This window comes from Pongo abelii, chromosome 7, assembly GCF_028885655.2.
Source record: "Pongo abelii isolate AG06213 chromosome 7, NHGRI_mPonAbe1-v2.0_pri, whole genome shotgun sequence".
In the NCBI taxonomy this organism is placed as follows: domain Eukaryota; kingdom Metazoa; phylum Chordata; class Mammalia; order Primates; family Hominidae; genus Pongo; species Pongo abelii.
Window position 1 is genome coordinate 28,010,025 of NC_071992.2, and position 22,734 is coordinate 28,032,758.

Here is a 22,734-nt window from a genome sequence, read left to right on the forward strand (position 1 = left end):
ACAAGAGCAGCACAGGAAAGGCCTGCCCCCATAATTCAATCACCTCCCATCGGGCTCCTCTCATGACATGTGGGAATTGTGGGAGTTATAATTCAGGATGAGATTTGGGTGGGGACACAGCCAAACCATATCATTCCACTTGTGGCCCCACCCAAATCTCATGTCCTCACATTTCAAAACTAATCATGCCTTCCCAACAGTCCCCCAAAGTCTTAACTCATTTTAGCATTAACTCAAAAGTCCACAGTCCAACACCTCATCTGAGACAAGGCAAGTCCCTTCCACCTATGAGCCTGTGTACTAGTCCATTTTCATGCTGTTGATAAAGACATACCCAAGACTGGTAAGAAAAAGAGGTTTAATTGGACTTACAGTTCCACATGGCTTGGGAGGCCTCAGAATCATGGCAGGAGGCAAAAGGCACTTCTTACATGGTGGCAACAAGAGAAAATGAGGAAGATGCAGAAGCAGAAACCCCGGATAAAACCATCAGATCTCATGAAACTTCTTCACTACCATGAGAACAGTATCGGGGAAACCACTCCCATGATTCAAACTATCTCCCACCATGTCCCTCCCACATGTGGGAATTATGGAAATACAATTCAAGATGGGGACACAGCCAAGCCATATCAGCCTGTAAAATCAAAAGCAAGTTAGTTACTTCCTAGATATAATGGGGGTACAGGCATTAGGTAAGTACAGCTGTTCCAAAGGAGAGAAATTAGTGAAAACAAAGGGACTACAGGCCCCATGCAAGTCTGAAATCCAGCAGGACAGTCAAATCTTGAAGCTCCAAAATTATCTCCTTTGACTCCAGGCCTTGCATTCGAGTCACACAGATGCAAGAGGCGGGTTCCCATGGTCTTGGGCAGCTCTGCCCCTGTAGCTTTGCAGACTACAGCCCCCTCCCAGCTGCTTTCACAAGATAGTGTTGAGTGTCTGCAGCTTTTCCTGCAGCTGCAGCCTTTCCTGGCACGCAGTGCAAGCTGTCAGTGGATCTAACATTCTGGGGACTGGAGGACCATGGCCCTCTTCTCATAGCTCCACTAGGCAGTGCCCCATTAGGGACTCTGTGTGGGGGCTCTGACCCCACATTTCCCTTCTGCACTGCCCTAGCAGAGGTTCTCCATGAGAGCCCCACCCCTGCAGCAGACTTCTACCTGGACATCCAGGTGTTTCCATACATCCTCTGAAATCTAGGCAGAGGTTCCCAAACCTCAATTCTTGACTTCTGTGAACCCACAGGTTCAACATCACATGGAAGCTGACAAGGCTTGAGGCTTGCACCCTCTGAAGCTGTGGCCTAAGCTGCACCTCAGCCATTTTTAGTAACAGCTGGAGTGGCTGGGATGCAGGGCACCGAGTACCTAGACTGCACACAGCACGGGGACCCTGAGCCTGACCCAAAAAACCATATTTTCCTTCTAGGCCTCTGGGCCTGTGATGGGAGGGGCTGCCATGAAGACCTCTGACACTGGAGACATTTTCCCCATTGTCTTGTCTTAACATTCAGCTCCTCATTACTTATGCAAATTTATGCAGCCAGCTTGAATTTCTCTAAAAATGGGATTTTCTTTTCTATCACATTGTCGAGCTGCAAATTTTCCAAACATTTATGCTCTGTTTCTCTTTTAAAACTGACTGCTCTTAGTAGCACCCAAGTCATCTCTTGAATGCTTTGCTGCTTAGAAATTTCTTCCACCAGATACCCTAAATCATCTTTCTCAAATTTAAATTTCCACAAATCTCTAGGGCAGGGGCAAAATGCTGCCAGTCTCTTGGTTAAAACATAACAAGAGTCACCTTTGCTCCAGTTCTCAACAAGTTCCTCTTCTCCATCTGAGACCACCTCATCCTGGACCTTATCATTCATATCACTGTCAGCATTTTTGTCAAAGCCATTCAACAAGTCTCTTGAAGTTCCAAACTTTCCCACATTTTCTTGTCTTCTTCTGAGCCCTCTAAACTGTTCCAACCTCTGACTGTTACCCAGTTCCAAAGTCGCTTCCACATTTTTGGGTATCTTTCAGCAGTGCCCTACTCAATTGGTACCAGTTTACTGTATTAGTCCGTTTTCATGCTGCTGATAAAGACATACTCTAGACTGGAAAGAAAAAGAGGTTTAATGGACTTACATTCCACATGGGCTGGGGAGTTCTCACAATCATGGCAGAAGGCAAGGAGAAGGAAGTCACATCTTACACGGATGCTGCCAGGCAAAGACAGAGCTTGAGCTTGTGCAGGGAAACTCCCATTTTTTAAACCATGAGATCTCATGAGACTCATTCACTATCATGAGAACAGTGCAGGAAAGACCCTATCCCATAATTAAATCACCTCCCGCTGGGTTCCTCCCACAACACATGGGAATTGTGGGAGTCACAATTCAAGATGAGATTTGCATGGTGACACAGCCAAACCATATCACCTACCCTACTTAAACATGCTCAGAACACTTTCAGTATCAAATAAATTACATGAGATAGTCAACACTTTATCATAAAATTGGCTTTGTGTTAGATGATTTGGCTCAGCCTCTCAAGAGAGTATCATTCCGTATATCACTTACCTGGGAAAAGACCAAAATTCAAAATTCAAAAAATGTGGTTTCTACTGAATGTGCCTAGTTTCTGCACCATCATAGAGTAAAAAATTGTAAGTTGAACCATTGTAAGTTGGGGACTGTCTGTATATATGCTAGGTCAAGACTGGAAGTGAACTAAAATGAAAGTAGTTGCTTTAGGTGAGTGGGTTTATAGGTGATTTTTTCTCTTCTTCTTCCTTTTCCCTTCCCCTTCCTATCCTGAAACAATTTACCCCTAAAGCCATTAGGAGGGGCAGAGTAAGGTAGGTGGGACAAGGTGGGTGTGGGGATGGGGGCACCAGAGCAGAACGCAGAGCCCAGCAGGCAAGAAGTGCATGCATGTTTGGCATAGGGTGCCTAAAAGGAAAGAAAAAACAATTCAGTTTTTCTCTATCCTCAACACTTCTGACAACAAATATATGGGTTTTTTCCATGCCAAGCAGTTCTCCAATTTTCAGCAAAGACACCAACTGAGTGTCCTTCAATTTGGACACTAATTTTCTGGAGTTAACATCTGCTGTGGTTTATTCGTCCCCACCAAAACTCACGTTGAAATTTGATCCCAAATATGGTGGGTATATTAGGAGATGTTTGGTTCGTCCTCATAAATAGATCATAGCCTTTCCTGGGGGTGGGGAGTGGGTGAGTTTTCACTCTGTTAGTTCTGTGAAAGCTGGTTGTTAAAGAGAGCCTGGCACCTTCTGCCTCTCTCCTGCTTCCTCTCTCACCATGTGATTTCTGCACACGCCGTCTCCCCTTCAAGTTCTCTGTGAGTGGAAGCAGCCAAAGGCCTTCACCAGATGTAGATGCCCAACCTCGAAAAAAGACTGAGGCAAGTCTCAATCAATTTAGAGGTTTATTTTGCCAAAGTTGAGGATGTACCTGGGTTGTAGGGGACGGGGGCAGTGACCACGAGTCACAGGAGTATCTGTGATCTGTGACTTTTCTGAGAGAGTTTTGAGGACTTCAATATTTAAAAGGGAAAGAGCAACCAAGAGGTGAAGGAGGAAAGAAATAAAGGAAGGAAGGTAGGCAATGAGGCAGGTATATTCTGGGGAGGCTTTGATTAGTGCTCACTGAATCTACATTTTACATGTGAAAAGAGGAGGTAGAGGAACAGTCAATTATGCATTCATCTCATGCTCAGTAAATCTACATTTTACATAAGATAAACAGAGCAGAGGAACAGTCAATTATGCATTCATCTCATGCTCAGTAAATCTACATTTTACATAAGATAAACATAAAGTAGAGGAAGCAGTCAATTATGCATTTGTCATGGGGTGGGTGGAGGGATGGCTCCGGTCTTGTCCTTGTCCAGTACCTGTGAATATAAGCTATTAATTTGTATTGTCAGGATGAAATTCAACAGATCTCTGTTTTAGGATTAGTTAACTGAAAGATTTGAGGGCCCACAAGGAATTTCCTCGAAAGCAATTTGTGAAAGCACTACCTGGGGAGATATGTGGCCTTTGATCACTGCAGCTAGATAGATGGTTTAGGAACAAACAGAAAAGCAATTTTTTTGTTGTTTTGTTTTTTTGTTTGTTGTTGTTGTTTGTTTTTTGCATAACTCAGTTTCCAAGCTTAACTGTCCCTTTGGCATAGTGAGTTGGGGTTCCAACATCGTGTTTTTCATTGACAATGGCAACACAAAATAGACTAAGACAGCATCAAACCCTGCAAGTTAAAGGGCTCAGTCCCACAAGACTGCTCCCACTTCAGATGCTAGTCACAAGTCCCAGGTGAATACCTGCACTTCTGGCTGAGTTGGCTACATAATGGGAGTTCCCATGACCCCCTCCTTTGGTTTGACAATTTGCTATAAAAGCACACAGAATTCAAGGAAATGTTTTGGTAACTATCACCAGTTTATTCTAAAGCTTATGGTTCAGGAACAGCCAAATAATTATCAAAGACAATGTCCTTGTTTGTAGGAAATGTCCGCTTAAATACAGTAGTCCCCCTTTACCTTGGTTTCACTTTCAGTGGTTTCAGTTACCCATGGTCAACAGCAGTCAGAAAATATTAAATGGAAAATTCCAGAAATAAACAATTTATAAGTTTTAAATAGCACACCATCATAAGTAGCATGATGAAATCTTGCGCTGTGCAGCTCCATCTTCCTCAGGATGTGAATCTCCCCTTTGTCCAGCAAATCCACACTATAGATGTGCCCCATCCATGAGTCTCTTAGGAGCCACCTTGGTTATCAACTGTCACAGTATCCCATTGCTCAGTTTCAGGTCACCTTTGTACTTAATAATGTCCCCAAAGCACAAGAGTAGTGATGCTGGCAATTTGGATATGCCAAAGAGAAGCCATAAAACTGCTTCCTTTCCATGAAAAAGTGAAAAGTTCTTGACTTAATAAGGAAACAAAAAATTATATACTGAAGTTGCTAAGATCTATGGTAAAAACATATCTTCTATCCATGAAATTGGGAAGAAGGAAAAAGAAATTAGTGCATAGTACACATAGGATTTAGTACTATCTGTGATTTCAGGCATCCACTGGGGGTCTTGGAACACCTCTTCTGCAGATAAAGAGGGAATACTGTACTGTATTAGTTAGCTTGGGCTGCTGTAACAAAATATCACAGACTGGGTCACTTAAACAACAGAAATGTATCTTCTTAAGTTATGAAGTCTAGAAGACCAAGATCAAGGTTCTGGCAGGGTTGGTTTCTCCTAAGGCCTTTCTTCTTGGCTTGCAGATGGCTGTCTTCTCCCTGTGTCTTCTCATCATCTTCCTTCTGTATGTGTCTATGTCCTAATCTCCTCTTCTTACAAGGATACCAGCACGTTGGATTAGAGCCCACCCTAATGGCCTCATTTTAACTTAACTGCCTTTTTAAAGACCCAATCTACAAATACAGTCATGCTGTGAAATACTGAGGGTTAGGGCTTCAACATATGAATTTTGGAGGGACATAGTTGAGCCCACAAGTATCAAAAGGCTGATGAAGCATTATGTCAGCAATTCACTCTCAAATGGTTCAGGAAAAATAAATTATTTGTACTTTATTTTCAACTTTTCTGTAAGTTTGCTTTGGATTAAAACAACGAAAAAAAATGTGCTTAAAGGTTGTTCCTGTATTCTTTCTATAATACTCTAAGACAAAATGAAGGCAAGAGAGTAATCACGTTTTATAAAAATGCAAATGGAAAAGTGTTAATTCTATCTGAAACATGATAAAGCTCTGTTATTTAAAAAATGCTCTTCAGTAGCATACTTCATGCCTTGGAGATACCGGATGTATGACATATGGTGTAATAGATATGCTTTAATGCCAAATAACACAATCACAATGGACTCATCTATTTCAGGTCTCTGCTGGATTTCCCTCACACAGTTGAGCTCAGGCATTTTGCAGGATCAATGTGTTTATTTCTAAAGTGGCATCTTCCATCATTTTACAGCTCCTTCAACAGGCTACCAGCTGTGTGAGCCTCCCACATAACCATGAAGTATATTAACTAGCAACAGAAGGAAGAGGATAGGAAAAGGAGGTAGAAGGGAGAGTTCAATTTCACGTCACTGGTTTTTGCCAAATTATAACATTATGCCATATGGTGTATGTATGATAGTGTTGGATCTGGAAAAAGCAGGTGGAGTTAAAAACAGAGGAAGATGGGACAGGATGAAAATCAAAGAGTAGCACATGCATAAAAGGATCACAGCAAAATGAAACTCGCTGGTGAATAGCAAGATTAGATGCAAAACCATCAACCCCTTCTCACGCCTTGTCAATAGCCTCCTTTCCTATGTCCCCAAATGCACCACCTTCGCAGTCAAAGTCCCTGATTTTCACTTACCCACTGTGATCTCACGTGCTGCAGCAACATTCCCTGGTCAAAAGTATTTTCCTTAAAGACCTCTTGCTGAAAGTATAAAATTCCACTGTAAAAGAGGTAAGTAAATGACTGAGTAAATCACTGTGTTGGCCAGGTGTGGTGGCTCATGCCTGTAATCCCAGCACTTCAGGAGGCCAAGGCAGGAGGATTGCTTGAAGCCAGGAGTTAGAGACCAGCCTGGGCAACATGGCGAGACCCTGTCTCTGCCAAAAAAATAGTTTGAAATTAGCTGGGTTTGGTGGTGCATGCCTGCAGTCCCAGCTAATCAGGGGCTGAAGTGGAAGGATTGCTTGAGACTAGGAGGTCAAGGCTGCGGTGAGCCATAAATGCACTGCACTCCAGCCTGGGCATCTCAATAAATGAATAAATAAATAATTTAAAATGATGTAAATATAATAGGAAAAAGTAGGGAATTAAGACTTCCACAGCTATAAAAATACAATTAGATGGAAGAAATAAGATCTAGTGTTCAGTAGCAAAATGGGGTGACTACAGTTAAAAAAATTTATTGTATTTTTCAAAATAACCAGAAAAGTGGAATTGGAATGTTTCTAACATACACACACAGAAAGATAAATGCTTGAGGTGATGGGTTATCCCTATGACCCAAATTTGCTCATTACACATTGTATGCTTACATCAAAATCTCATATGCACTTCCATAAATATGTACAACTATTATGTACCCATGAATATTTTTTAAAAAAATTTAAAGAGACTTCTGTTGCCAAGTCATCTTAGTGTGAATAAGTTTACGAGCACAATCTCTGCAGGATAGTTGCCTGAAGTCAGGTCTGAGAGAAGATCAAATCACATTTAGTAAGAGCCGAGACTAGTTCCAGCATCCACTCTGGACAAATGCCGCTACTCTCCCGGGAAGGGAGAAGAGTAATGCTTCTCCCTGCACCCACCAATGATCAGGGAGGCTGCATCAGGCAACATTCTGCCAGCATCATCTGCCTTTTCCAGGTCTTCATTTATTCTCTTTTATGCTTCATCATGACCCGTCCCACTCCAATTCCTAACTCAATTAAGATTTCATCTGTCCTTTAAGATTCAACTAAAATGTCACTTGTGCTATGAATTCCTTTCCCATCCTCCCCCCTGCTTTCCTACTTTTTTTTTAAAAAAAAAACCTTTTAGCATCTGATTTCAGCATTCAGTTGTATACTTGTCAATTCTCTCATCAGACTATAAACTGCTTTAGGGCATGAACACTGTCCTACTCCTCATCCCATACACAGTTCCTGCTGCACTGCCTGGAAAATGCAAGCATTTAATAAATGTTTGCTGAATTAAATAGACTCAGAGTTAATGAGACTTTTGATTTTCCAGGGCTTTATTTACACATTCTTTTCCCACTACAGTATAGGAAGGCATTGAACCAAACAGCCATGGGAACAAGTCTCTTCATGCAGTTAAACAAGTTTCAAAAACATTAATTAAAAAGCATTTTCCCATTAACAGGAAAGAACAGATCCAAAGGCAGTAACTCCATCTTCACATCCCTATTTCGTTAAAATGCATATGCGTTTGTGCCACGGATTTGAACATAAACTTGAAAATCAGTTCCCCTTAGCTTTGTGAGCTCTGAATTACATTTCCTTCCCCATTTGCTTAACATCAATGACACCCAGAACAATGCCGGGAAAGGGCTCTGGATGTTATCAGCGGCTGCAGGGGAACCAACCTAGGAGCCTGAACTGGGGGCCTGGCCAGAACAGAAAGTACATTTTAAAGGACTGAATCTATCACTCTTATTTGTTGTTTGAACCAGGCTCTGAAAGGTATGATTCTAAATTACAGAGATTTTTTTCAAACCAATGCACTAGAATTTACAATAATCGAATGTTCCCCCCTCTGAAGCCCACATGCTTATTCTATGTTGCTCACAATGGTTTGACATTTCTCTGTGGGTTTGCTTCCTATTTGTGTCACACAAAACTTTCTTTTAAATCTGAAAGAGGACTGGCATGGTGGCTTACCCCTGTTATCCCAGCGCTTTGTGAGGCAAAGGCAGGCAAATCACTTGAGTCCAGGAGTTCAAGACCAGCCTGGGCAACATGGTGAAACCCTGTCTCTACAGAAAATACAAAAATTAGCCAGGCATGGTGGCACACGCCTGTAATCCCAGCTACTTGGAAAGCTGAAGCAGGAGGATTGTTCGTGCTGGGGATGCAGAGGTTGCAGTGAGCTGAGATCATGCCATTGTACTCCAGCCTGCCTAACAGAGTGAGATCCTGTCTGGAAAAAAAAAAAAAGAGAGAGAAAAAAAAAGAAAGAAAGAAAATCTGAAATAGCATCTTCCATTTGGGTTATTCACATCCTTTCACCAACCTTCACTCCAAATGATGTGGAGCTGATTTCAAAAGTGAAATCTACTCTAAAATGACAGAGTATGACCACTGAGAATCGGTGAGAGAATATACCTCTGACACTGCCATCTACAGCAAGTGTGATCTTGGAAGAAGCATCCAGGGCACCAAGCTGATGTTGTAAAGGGGGATAGTACTCATTTAGATATTCCAAATTCTGGCATTTTATTTTTCAGTCAGGCTCCTCCCCTTCATCTGTAAAATGATCTGCAAACTATGATCCCATCTCTGAAAGAAAAACAATGCTCTATAGGAATTCAATAAGAAGGAGATGTAAAAAGGTTTTGTCCCTGAAGAGCAGAGCATCATTTGTTCATCATTCATGTATTCACTCGACTCCCATTTACAAAGCATTGACTCTAAGTAAGGGTTACTCTGGGAGCTGAAGATACGCAGAAGCATGAGGCTGAGTTCCTGCCCTCTCTAAGTGTTCATAGGCTGGGAAGAAACACAGATAATTTCCACACTCTTTCACTGTTTCAGTGCTTTCAAGGATGCATGCACACAGGAGCCCGGAAGCAGAAAGGTGGGGAGCTGAGCCTGAATGGGAGTCTGTTGAAGGTGGTGGGGAGAACAGGGTGGACTTTGGAGAGCAAAGAAAACACTATGTAAATATCAGCTCTAATTGCCTTTAAGGCAGATCACACTCCAACATCCTCATCTCAGGCTAAAATCTCCACTCCAGAATGGTTACATATATGTTTTCCAAAGTCTAACAGAGTGAAATCTGATGATACATGCAAACAGCTACATAATTAACAAAATGTAAGTTATCATTCTATTCCCTCTGCAACAATGTAAATCAACATTCTATTTTCTCTGCAACAATGTAAGACATCCTTGCAACCCCCCTGGAAACAAAAACTAAAAACTAAAAATAAATAAAGAATAAAGACATCCCAAGTTTTTGCCAACGTAGAAATGAAGATGAACAATGTTTGCCTCTCCCTGGGTCAGACTATCTGCTGAGTCAGACTCTCCTCTACTAGCCCAGGTACTTTGTTTGTACTGTGGGGCAGAAGGGGGTGGAGGCGGGGCATTGTTTCTGCCTTCCAATCATACTTCCTAATGGGGAACTGCCAATTAGCCTGGTTCTCAGCCTTGGCCCACCTCCTTCTCCTTCTGAGGTAGCAGCACTCACTGCCCCAGGTCTTAGTCTAGAGTCAATCCCACAAGTAACCCAGACCCACATCTATGAGATCTCAGTCATTTCACAGTTAGCCCAGCACCCACCTTGTCCTTGTTCATCGGATGCCTACTCTGGCAAATTATTCTCTCAAGCTAACCACCAACTCGTAACAAACTTAACATATAACCACACCAAGACACAGGCATTATATTGTTCATTTTACAAATACGAAAATTGAGGTTCAGAAAAAAATAACTATCCAAGATCCCATAGTCAGAAAACTATGGAGTCAGGATTTGAATCCAGGTCTATCTCATTGCAAAGGCTCTGCTTCCTCTTCTACTTCTTCTGGCCTCCCAGTAACTCACTCTGTGACTCCCAAATGAGTTACTTCACCTCCCTGAGCCCTATTTTCCTCATCTGCAAAAGAAAATATCCACACCAACATCTGTAAAATTATTCATTCATCGTGTGCTCATGTCTACAAGTTCATAGGTATGGACCAGAAAAGTGAGGACAGGGAGATTTTACAGTCAAGTACATTCGAAGAAACTGATTTCAACAAAGATCAGTATATTTGTTTCCTTCAAGACTTCTCAGAGCCTTTAACATAATGATATGTTTTAGAAACTTTTGAGAAGGGATATATATATATATATATATTTGAGACAGGGTCTCATTCTCTCACTCAGGCTGGAGTGCAGTGGCACAATCATAGCTCCTGGGCTATGAACTCCAGCCTTGAACTCCTGGGCTCAGGTGATCCTCCCACCTCAGCCACCTAAGCAGCTGAGACCACAGGCATGCACCACCATGCCTGCATAATTTTGTGGGGTTTTTTTTGTGTTTGTAGATACGAGGTCTTACTATGTTGCCCAGGCTGGTCTTGAACTCCTGAGCTCAAAAGATCCTCCTGTCTCAGCCTTCCAAAGTGCTGGGATTACAGGTGTGAGCCACAACACCCAGCCTGCCAAATTTTTTATTTTATTTTTTGTAGAGACAAAGTCCCACTAAGTTGCCGAGGCTGGTCTCAAACTCCTGGGATCAAGCAACCCTCCTGCCTCAGCCTCTCGAAGTGCTCACCAAGAAGGGCTATATTCTTATTTCCCTTAATCACCATGGAATACCGTTACCGGTGGAACACTGGTTTGGGAAACACTGCCTGAGATGATACATAAGAGGTTTCCAATTCCTGCATTCACTGCCCAGACCCCAGAACCTCTGATTCTTGCCCTAATCCTACACAGATTTAAAGACCTCTAGGGAAGCTAAATCTATGATGTTTCCTCATGGCCTCCATTGAAGATGCAGAATCTGTTAAGCCAATTAATAGTTAATAGCTAGTTGATTCTGTAGCTAGTACAAACAGGCTGCCTTTCCATTTCTTCAGTGGTGGACACAGTGAAATCCAAGGCAGAGCTGCTTGCACAGGCCGTTTTCCTACCTAGACAACTGTCGCTGGCTTCATGCCACTGTTTACACATGGTCATTTCTTTCTCTCTAAGCACTTAGACTTGGATTCATTTTCATAAACTTAAAGCTGCTATTTGGGGATTTGTTTTTGTAACTCTAATTTGACTTAGTTCACAGTGGAATACTCTTCATTGCATCTTTCTAAATGGAGAACTGCCCATTTCTTTGGATTCAGCCCAAGTACAGTGCTATCTAGTTGGAGGGGGCTGGGCTGAAACTTTTTAAAAGGGCTCTTCTAAGCCCAGGATTCTGTAATTCCCAGTTTTTCATCCTATTCTTCGTGTTTTTCCAGCTCCTTCAGAAACTTGGAAAATTTAAAAGAGAGAGCTAGAAAAAGAGGAAAAGGAAAAGGAAAAGAAGGAAAGAAAGTTCTGGCTTTCTTTCCTGCCTATTGCTTGAAACTTCCTAGCCACTTTATTAAAAAGTAATAAGTGAAGCTGTTAAATCCAGGGTACCCCTAGCAACAAGATGAGAACCACTGTTTTCATTGTTAGGAGGCTAGATTCTATTCAACTTGCCCTTAGCTTTTTAAAACATAATGGATAAGCCACAGCAATTTTATCTGTTTCCCCAACTATAAAATGGGATAATAATCTCTCTAACCTTTTTCTTCCATCCTGGAATTGTCCCCAAGATGAAATTTGATCCTGTAAACTTGCTTCAGTGAAAGGCACTATACAAACAAAAGTGGTAATTATAGAGTTGCTTGGTAAAGCAGTTTTGCATTGTAAGCATGTGAACCCACCCCAAATATCATATTGGATTTTGCTCCTTTGTTTAACACCATATAATAGATGAAGTTCCCCCTTTCCCACTGAGAGGATGCAGGGCTCCTTGGAAAAAAGGTTGATGTCAGGTCTGGAGCACCCTCTCATAAGAAGATGGCAAGGAAATTAACAAAGACTATAAGAGTTGTTTCAAAAAAATCAAGAGAGGGCCCAGCATAGTGGCTTACACCTGTAATCCCAGCACTTTGGGAGTCCGAGATGAGCATAGCACTTGAGGTCAGTGGTTCGAGACTAGCCTGGGCAACATGGCAAAACCCCATCTCTACTAAAAATACAAAAAAATTAGCTGGGCCTGGTGGCACACTCCTGTAATCCCGGTTACTCAGGATACTCGGGAGGCTGAGCCACAAGAATCACTTGAACCCAGCAGGTGGAGGTTGCAGGTTGCAGTGAGCTGAGATCACACCACACTCCCAGCTTGGGTGACACCTCAAAAAAACAAACAAACAAACAAACAAAAACTAAGGGAGGCCAGGCACGGTGGCTCATGCCTGTAATCCCAGAATTTTGGGAGGCCAAGGCAGGTGGATCCCTTGACTCCAGAAGTTTGAGACCAGCCTGGGCAACATGGCAAAACCCCATCTCTACAAAAAATTTTAAAATTAGCCAAGTGTCATGTCATGTGCCTGTAGTTCCAGCTAGTCAGGAGGCTGAGGTGGGAGGATCACTTGAGCCCAGGAGGTTGAAGCTGCAGTAAGCTGTAATTGCGCCACTGCACTCCAGCCTGGGGTGATGGAACCAAGAGCCTGTCTCAAAAGTAACAATAAAAAATAAATAAAAACAAAGGATAACTCCAATAAGCTCCCATTGTTCAAAATTGGAAAAATTCAAGCTTCAAAAAGAATAATAACTAAAATGGTGGAACATATACACGTTTAAATTTGCCAGTTTGGCCGAGTGCAGTGGCTTATGCCTGTAATCCCAGCATTTTGGGAGGCCAAGGCAGGCAGATCACTTGAGGTCAGTTCAAGACTAGCCTGGCCAACATAGTGAAATCCCATCTCTACTAAAAATACAAAAAAAATTAGCTGGGCATGGTGGCCTGTGCCTGTAATCCCAGCTACTCAGGAGGCTGAGGCAAGAGAATCACTTGAACCCAGAAGGCGACATGCAGTGTGCCAGCCTGGGGGACAGAGCAAGACTCCGTCTAACAAAATAAAAATAAATAAATAAATAAATCTACCAGTTTATAATAATACTTTCAAAACCTAATTTGTGAGTAATATATTCATTTTCATGATTGTAATGATGATTTCACAGGCATATAGATTTGCCAAAACTCATCAATTTACACACAGTTTATGTCAGTGAGACCTCAATAAAGCTATATTAAATAATTTAATTGGTTACTGTTAGCTAACCAATTTATTACTGATACTAATAAATCAACTCATTATTTTGAAAATTAGTCATAAAGGAAGAGAAGCATTTTTCTTTCCAATTCAAAATGTACCTCAGAACAACCAAATAGTAGATAAAGAAAAGTTTCTCTTTATAGATATAATTCCATTAATAAGAAATGAAGTAACCTCTAATAAATTAATGACTCTGAGTATAGATCATGAACAACTGCTAACAGCACAAAAAAAAAGGCAATCAGACATTATCTGCCCCCAGTTAGAAGAAAACACCACCACCTATAAAGTTGTCTTGCCAAAAAAAATCAAACCCCATTCTGATCAAGCCTCCAGATCTAGCTACCAATTTACATAAAATGCAGAGATGAGAGGAATCTGTTAAATTATACATGAGGATTCGATCAGAAAAACTCAGTGTGAGAGCTCCCCAGAACAAAAGACCCGACTCCACCAAATAACTTGCAGGAGAGAGAGAGAACCTGTAAGTTTAAAGAGATGTAAAAGACATATCAACCAAGCACAATATGTGAGCTATATTTAGATCTTGATTCAGAAACACAAAATTTTAAATCTATGATATTTATAGAATTGGAAATTTGAGAATGGATTGACTATTTGCCATTAGGAAATTATTGTTTATTGTTTGTGGTGTGATACTGCTATCATGTTTTTTCTAAAAGATTCCTTATATTTTGGACATATTGAAATATTTATGGATGAAAATGTATGATATGCAATATTTGCATCAAAATCATATGGGAGGGTAGAAGTGGGTAAAACAAGGTGGGCAATAAGTTGATAGGTGGATGGTAGGTACACTGATGTTCATTATGCTGTTCTCCCTACTTCTGTATGTGTTTAAAATATTCCATAATAAAAACTGTCTTTAAAACATAATAATCCACCCTCTTGGCAAGTTAGCTAACTCTTTTATACTTTTATCCAGCAGAGAAATGGATCCAGTAGCAGCAAACCCCTGGGGCTGTTCATGTCTATCAGTAGTCAGAAAATGCTTTGAGGTTTAAAGATGAAAGATATCATATAATTGTAAGGGATTATTTCTTTATTAAACTCAATAAATTACACAGTAAATTTGGAAATCCAGATCTGATCACCACCTAACTCAAAACTTGGGTCATGTGAAGAATGAGCCTCCTGAGAAATGTCCACAAAGGACCAATGATCAAAGGGTGATTCAATGACATCCTTTCCTATATAAGACACCCCCTTAGATAGAGCAAATCGGAGGCAAAAATAGAGAAAATTAAGTTCACCTCGGTGCCCCACTCCGTTTTCATTTTCAAGACACTTATTCTGCCTCTCCTATTCCCTCCTCTAGTTTCCTGATAAACCCATGCCAGACCTGAACAACCAAAATTGCTCTTCCACTCAAGACTTCATTCATTCATTCATTCATTCATCCATGCTACTCAACAAACATTAAATGAGTGCCTACTCTGTGCTGGTGATATGGTTTGGATTTGCATCCCCGCCCAAATTTCATGTTGAATTCTAATCCCCAACGCTGGAGAAGGCAGCTGGTGGGAGGTGACTGGATCATGGGCATGGTTTTTCCCCTTGCTGTTCTATGATAGTGAGTGAGTTCTCCCAAGATCTGGTTGTTTAAAAGTGTGTAGCACCTCCCCAGTCTCTTGCATCCTCCTGCTTCGGCCATGTGCGATGTGCCTGCTTCTCCTTCACCTTCCACCATGATTGTAAGTTTCTTGAGGCCTCCTGAGCCATGCTTCCTGTGCAGCCTGTGGAACTGTGAGCCAATTAAACCTCTTTTCTTTATAAATTACCCAGTCTCAGGTTTTTCTTCATAGCAGTGATAGCAGTGCAAAAATGGACTAGTATAGCTGGGAATACAGATACAAATAAATTCCATCCCAGAAGAGCTTGTAGACTATCAGGGCAGCAAGATATTTAAATGAATAATTACAGCACAACCACATGAGCTACAGATAGCATGCGGTGGGACCAGAACAGAGTCGTTACTAACTCTTTCTGGGAGGATCTAGGAAAGTCTTACAAGGGCAGTGCCACTTAACCTGTCTGCAGAAAGTTGAATGGGTATAGCCAGAGGAAAAGGACATTCAGGGCAAAGAAGTAGCATAACCAAAGTCATGAGAGAGCCTGGACATAACTTACTTGTTGATGGAGAAGGTGAGTTTGCAGGGTTGGGGGGGCCAGATCTTGAAGAGCCCTGTACACTGCACAGTGACCTTGAACTTTGAACTTGATCCTGGGAACCCCAGCATGCTTTCTAAGGAGAGAAATGCCTCCTTCAGAGCTGCGCCCATGTACTTGTTTGTGGATCATGTTAAACTATAAACTCTTTGCATGGACCCGTTCTGTCTTGTAAACCCAGTTCCCATCACAGATTTAGACCTTTTGTAAGCGTCAGACTTAAAGTCTGTAATTTCCTTTTTCTTTTTTTTAAGACACAACTATAAACAATGCTTTGGAAAGAAGCCCAAGGAAGAAAAAAAAATAAAAGAGGACTCTTTCCTTTAAGATAAGTCTAGCTTGGCAACATGAGTTAGTCTAACCTTTATTCTCACTCAAAATTCTTGGATGCCCCCCTTCATAAGTGTCCTTTGAGAAAAACTGAAAAAGGAGTTACAGGTCAGGGGTCACATCCTGGACACAGAAATTAAGATTCTTGTACAAAGGAGAGGAGGAAAATGTAAGCTCCAAGTCCTCCAAAAAGATGGTAAAGAGAGCTCACCTTAACAGCAGAAGGATCTGCATCCTCCTTATGAGATTTTATCAGGGGAGGAGGGTCACTGGTGCTGCGCAGAGAGTACTTCCCCAAGAAGCCTCCTTCCCGGCTCTTGGGAATTTGTTCTAAGTCACTAACAAAGGGGGCTGTACATCTAAAATATCAAGACTACCCCTGGGAGTCTGAAAAGAACCATGTACCCTGAGATGAGGGGCTAGACTGCCCACAGCTGGCAGGAAGGAAGTCCCAGGTAGAGGGGAGCTTCCATTGCTTGGGTAGAAAGACTGCTGACCCTCAGGAAGTGGGTTTTCAGGGTCCAAAGAGCAGCCATGACTTGAGGAGTATCAGGCCTCAAGGGAAGGCCAGAGACATCCAGCCTTCTATGCGGGCCTTTGGGGGTCTCCCCTGGAGACAGCTATGGAGCCTCCTACGGAGAAGAGGCCTTTTCTGGGGTTCAGGAGTTGGATGCAAAACTTGTGAAGTCCCAGCAAAATCAGCTGGAAATTCCACCCCAGGGACTGGATTTCCTGCTCAGGAAATCCACACAGCTTCCCAGTAGAAGTTTTCTTAGATGTCTCTAATGCTAATTCTCGGCTGGAGTTTGGACACATTAATGCCAGCTCAGACCTGTTGGACTACTGATGCTTTTTATCCCTCTGATAATACAACCCTGTCTTGCCCACTCTTCCTCCAACAGACTGTTCTACCCCTGGATTCATCACCACTGTCCAGCCTTAGCATTTGAAGCTGCACTTAAACAGAGATAACATGATCTTGGGTACGAGCCACACATGTGACAATTTCTGTTTCTCAAAAATTACCTGCTTAGGTCCTTTGGCACAATTTGATTTCTATTTCCTGCCTTTATTATTCTCCTTCCTATTCATAGACATTTTGGAAATGTGTGTGACTGTATTACTTTATTAGCAGTTGCTGGCCATGGATAATTAATTTTTTTTCTATTGTTCCATCATTGATAGCCATCATCTACTACCACTACAGCTTACTTACCAATTGCTGGGGTAGACACTAATGTGTGCATGACCAACTTGTACATTTTTATTGGTTGAATCCACTTCTGGTCCAACTATTCTAAATATCAATCAGTGATGTATTGACAATTGGGCATGATAATCACTCATAAGTTAAAGTTGTGATGCACAAAGTTTACATTTTACATTGCATCTAACAGCATCTTTAAAATTCTTTTATACTCTCTAATCTTCAACAAAGCTGACAAAAACAAGCAATAGGGAAAAAACTCCCTATTCAATAAATGGTGCTGGGATAACTCTCTAGCCATATGCAGAAGATTGAAGCTGGACCCCTTCTTTACACCGTATACAGAAATTAACTCAAGATGGATTAAAGACTGAAATATAAAACCCCAAACTATAAAAACCCTGGGAGACAAGCTAGGCAATACCATTCTGGACATAGGAACAGGCAAAGATTTCATGACGAAAATGCCAAAAGCAATTGCAACAAAAGCAAAAATTGACAAACGGGATCTAATTAAACTAAAGAGCTTCTTCACATAAAAAGAAACTATCAACAGAGTAAACAGACAACCCACAGAATGGGAAAAAAATTTTGCAAACTATGCATCTGACAAAGGTTTAATATCCAGCATCTATAAGGGACTTACACAAATTTACAAGAAAAAAAACAACCTCTTTAAAAAGTGGACAAAGGACGTGAACAGGCACTTTTCAAAAGAAGACATACATGCAGCCAAGAAGCATATGAAAAAAAAGCTCAATATCACTGATCATTAGAGAAATGCAAATCAAAACCCCAATGAGATATCATCTCACACCAATTAGAATGGCTACTATTAAAAAGTCAAAAAATAACAGGTGTTAGGTTGCAGAAAAAAAGGAACACTTACACATTGTTGGTGGGAGAGTAATTTAGTTCAACTATTGTGGAAAACAGTGTGACAATTCCTCAAAGACCCAAAAACTGAAATACCATTTAACCCAGCAATCCCATTACTGGGTGTATACCCAAAGGAATATGAATAGTTCTATCATAAAGACACATACATGCGTACATTCACTGCAGCACAATAGCAAAGACATGGAATCAACCTAAATGCCCATCAATAGTAGATTGGATAAAGAAAATGTGGTACATATACACCATGGATGTATTTTGGTACGTATACACCATGGATGCACCACTATTCAGCCATAAAAAAGCAAGCTCATGTATTTTGCAGGAACATGGCTGGAGCTGGAGGCCATTATCCTTAGCAAACTAATGCAGGAGCAGAAAACCACATACCGCATGTTCTCACTTATAAGTGGGAGCTAAATGATGAGAACACATGGACACACAGAGGGGAAAAACAGACAGTGGGGCCTATGAGAGGGTGAAGGATGGGAGGAGGGAGAGGATTAGGAAAAATAATGAGTACTCGGCTTAATACCTGATAATCTGTATAAAAACCCCCATGACACAAGTTTACCTATATAACAAACCAGCACATGTACCCTGAACTTAAAATAAAAGTTAAAGAAGAAAATGTACAATAAATTATAGTTAACCATAAAAAAGCTGACTCTTTCTCATTAAAGTTTCCATCAAGAAAAAATTAAAAAATTTCTTCAAAATAATATCTGTTGTAAACATATTGGAATGTCATATTTCTAAGATTTTTAAAATTTGTGATAAAACAAACTCAAAAGTTGCTTTTTAATGGATAGGAATTGAACAAATATCTCATGTTTGCAAGCAAATGTTTTCATTTTTTTCTGTGATTGGTCTACATTAGAAATACATAGGACTCAGGGATCTGGAATTAAGTGTTTAGGTTGCTTCAGTGCACAGCAACCTTTGAAAAGTGTTTTTGAAGGGCCGGGCGCAGTGGCTCACAGCTGTAATCCCAGCACTTTGGGAGGCTGAGGTGGGTGGATCACAAAGTCGGGAGTTCGAGACCAACCTGGCCAACATAGTGAAACCCCATCTCTGCTAAAAATACAAAAATTAGCTGGGTGTGGTGGCACACGACTGTAGTCCCAGATACTCAGGAGGCTGAGGCAGGAGAATCACTTGAACCCGGGAGGCAGAGGTTGTGGTGAGCCGAGATTGCGCCACTGCACTCCAGCCTGGTGACAGAGTGAGACTCCATCTCAAACAAAAAAAAAAAGAAAGAAAAGAAAAGAAAAGTATTCTTGAAATAGTACTTAGAGGGTCTGGAAGAAAAGGGAACACACTACTCTCTGAGCACAACACACAGTGTGTATGTGGGAGTGGTGGTAGCCCAAAGAGTTGAGATAATTATCCACAGAGAATTTTGACTGAGAGCGTAATATATTAGCTGGCTATAGATCAGTAACAGATTACCCCAAAACTTAATGGCTTAGAATATCAATAAACATTGTCACACTGTGTATCATTTCTCATGGTTTCTGTGGGTCAAAGACACAGGAGCACATCAGGTGGGTGTTTCTGGCTCATGGCTCATGAAAATGTGTGTGACGTTGTTACTTGAGATCACAGTCAAGTTGACAACCAGGGCTGTAGTCAGTGAAGGTTTGACAGGGGCTAGAGGATATGATTTCAAGTTTCATCATTGGCAAATTGGTGTTTGCGCTTGCTATTGGTAGATCTCAGTTCCCTGTCACATGGCCCTCTCCAGAGGACTGCTTGAGTGTCCTCACAACATGGCAGCTGGCTTCCCCAGAAGGAGCCATCCAAGAGGTAGCAAGGTGGAAGTCACAATGTGTTATTATTTCCTAGCCTCAGAAGTCACACACCATTGGCCAGGCATGGTGACCCATGCCTGTAATCCCAACACTTTGTAGGGGATGGATCGCCTGAGGTCACAAGTTCAAGACCAGCCTGGCAAACCTGGTGAAACCCCGTCTCTACTAAAAATACAAAAATTAGCTGGTTGTGGTGGTGTGTGCCTGTAATCCCAGCTACTCGGGAGGCTGAGGTAGGAGAATCACTTGAACCCACGAGGCGGAGGTTGCAGTGAGCTGAGATCGCGTCACTGCACTCCAGCTTCGGTGAAAGAGTGAGACTCTGTTTCAAAAAAAAAAAGGAAGTCAGACACCATTATTTCTGTAATATCCTATTAATTATACAGGTCAGCTCTATTTGGTGTGGGAGAAGACTGCACAAGTGTTTGAATGCCAAGGGGCAAGAATCATTGAGGGCCTCTTTAGAAGCTGGTTACCACAATAGCCCAGATATATATCAACCCCTCAATATTTCCAAGTCTTCTACCTTGCTAGAGTTTTCTTGTGCTTCATAATACAATTTTTAAAATCAGCTCAAACACTCATCCTAGATATGGTACTATACATGGCCTGAATGCTTTTGTTCCCCCAAAATTCATATGTTGAAACCTAACTGCTAATGTGATGGTATCAGGAGATGGGGCCTTTGGGAGGTGATTGGATCATGAAGGCAGAGATCTGCCTTGCCGCTTCATCCATGTGAGGACACAGCCAGAAGGCATCATCTATGAATTAGAAAGCAGGATTCCACTAGACACTCAATCTGCCAATTCCTTGATCATGTACTTCCCTGCTTCCAGAACTGTGAGAAACAAATTTCTGTTTTTTATAAGCCACCCAGTCTACGGTATTTTGCGATTGTTGCCTGAATGGACTAAGACAGAAAATTAGCACCGAGAAGTGGGGGTCCGCTGTAACAAATACCTTAAAATGTGAAAGTGGCTCTGGACCTGGGTAATGAGGAGAGACTGGGAGAGTTTTGAGTTGCATATTAGAAAAAGCCTACTGTGCAATGAATGGACTTAAAGGGTAATTCTGTTGAGGGCCTAAAAAGAAAAAAGGAGAACTGTAGAGAAAGCCCCAAACTTCTCAGAGAATATTCAAGTGGTTATGATCAGAATGTTGGTAGAAATATGGACAGTAAGGACCATTCTGAGGAGGTCTCAAATGGAAATGAACAATATGTTCTTGGACAATGGACAAAAGCCTATCTCTGTTATAAAGTGGCAAAGAACTTGGCTGAATTGTGTTCACATCATAGTGTTTTGTGGAAGGTAGAACTTGCAAGCAATAAAATAGTATATTTAGCTGAAGAAATTTCTAAGCAACATGTTGAAGGTGTGTCTTGGTTTCTTTTGAATGACTATAATAAAATGCAAGAAGAGACAAATGATTTAAAGATGACATTTTTAATCAAAAGGAAAGCAGAGCTTTAAAATTTGGAAAATTCTCAGCCTATCCATATTGAAGGAAACAAGAAAGTATGTCCAAGAGAGAACAAGAGTGTGGCCAAGCAACCAATAAGGAGACTAATAGGGATCTGCCATCTCAACAGAGGCCAAGTGTTATTTAACAAGGCAATGGAATAATTGACCCTGAAGGCATTGGAGTTCATTGGGGTTGACCCTTTTATCAGAAGCCCAGAGTATAAGAGCTTAGGATGGGGCAGAACAATTTCAAGGCTCTGCTCCCTGCAGGCAGGCACAGTGCTGCTCAGCCACCCTAGGAATGGCTCCAGCAAGCCCAGTTGCAGTACGGGCTGTGGTGGTTACCTCTCTGGAGGGCACAGAAAAGTCACCCGGGGTGGCACTTGTGTGGTGCCATCTTTGCCAGCAGCTGGCATGCATGAGCCATGGGGGAAGGGCTACCTCCACTTAGATTTTCAAGAATAGAGTCTTTGGGTGTATGACTCAGGTAGAGGGCCACTATGAGGGCAGGGCAATGCCCAGTGGAGCCCCTGGAGCAAAGCTGCCCTCGTGACTCTAGACTGATAGACTCACGTGCTTGCAATTCCAGTATGGGAGAGCCACAGACAAGCAACTCCAACCCGCGTAAGCTGTGGTATGGGATGCACCTAGCAAAGCCATAAGGGTGGGGCCACCTGGGACCCAACTCCCATGACAGTGTGTTTAGAAAGCAGGACATCAAGTCAAAGAAGATTATTATTATTTCTTTTTGACAGGGTCTGACTTTGTTGTCCAGGCTGGATTACAGTGGCACAAATACTGCTCACTGCAGCCTCAATCTCTGGGGCTCAAGTGATCCTCTCATCTCATCCTTCCGAGTAGCCAGCACTACAGGCATGCACCACCACACCCAGAAATTTTTTTTTATTTTTTGTAGCAAAGAGGTCTCACTATGTTGTCCAGGCTGGATTACAGTGGCACAAATACTGCTCACTGCAGCCTCAATTTCCGGGGCTCAAGTGATCCTCTCATCTCATCCTTCCGAGTAGCCAGCACTACAGGCATGCACCACCACACCCAGAAATTTTTTTTTATTTTTTGTAGAAAAGAGGTCTCACTATGTTGCCCAGGCTGGTCTTGAGCTCCTGGCCTCAAGCAATCCTCCCACCTCAGCCTTCAAAAGTGCTGGAATTACAGGTCCGAGCCACCGCACCTGGACAAGAAGATTATTCTTGAGGCTTAAGATTTAATGTTGTTTGCCCTGTTGGGTTTTGGACTTACTTG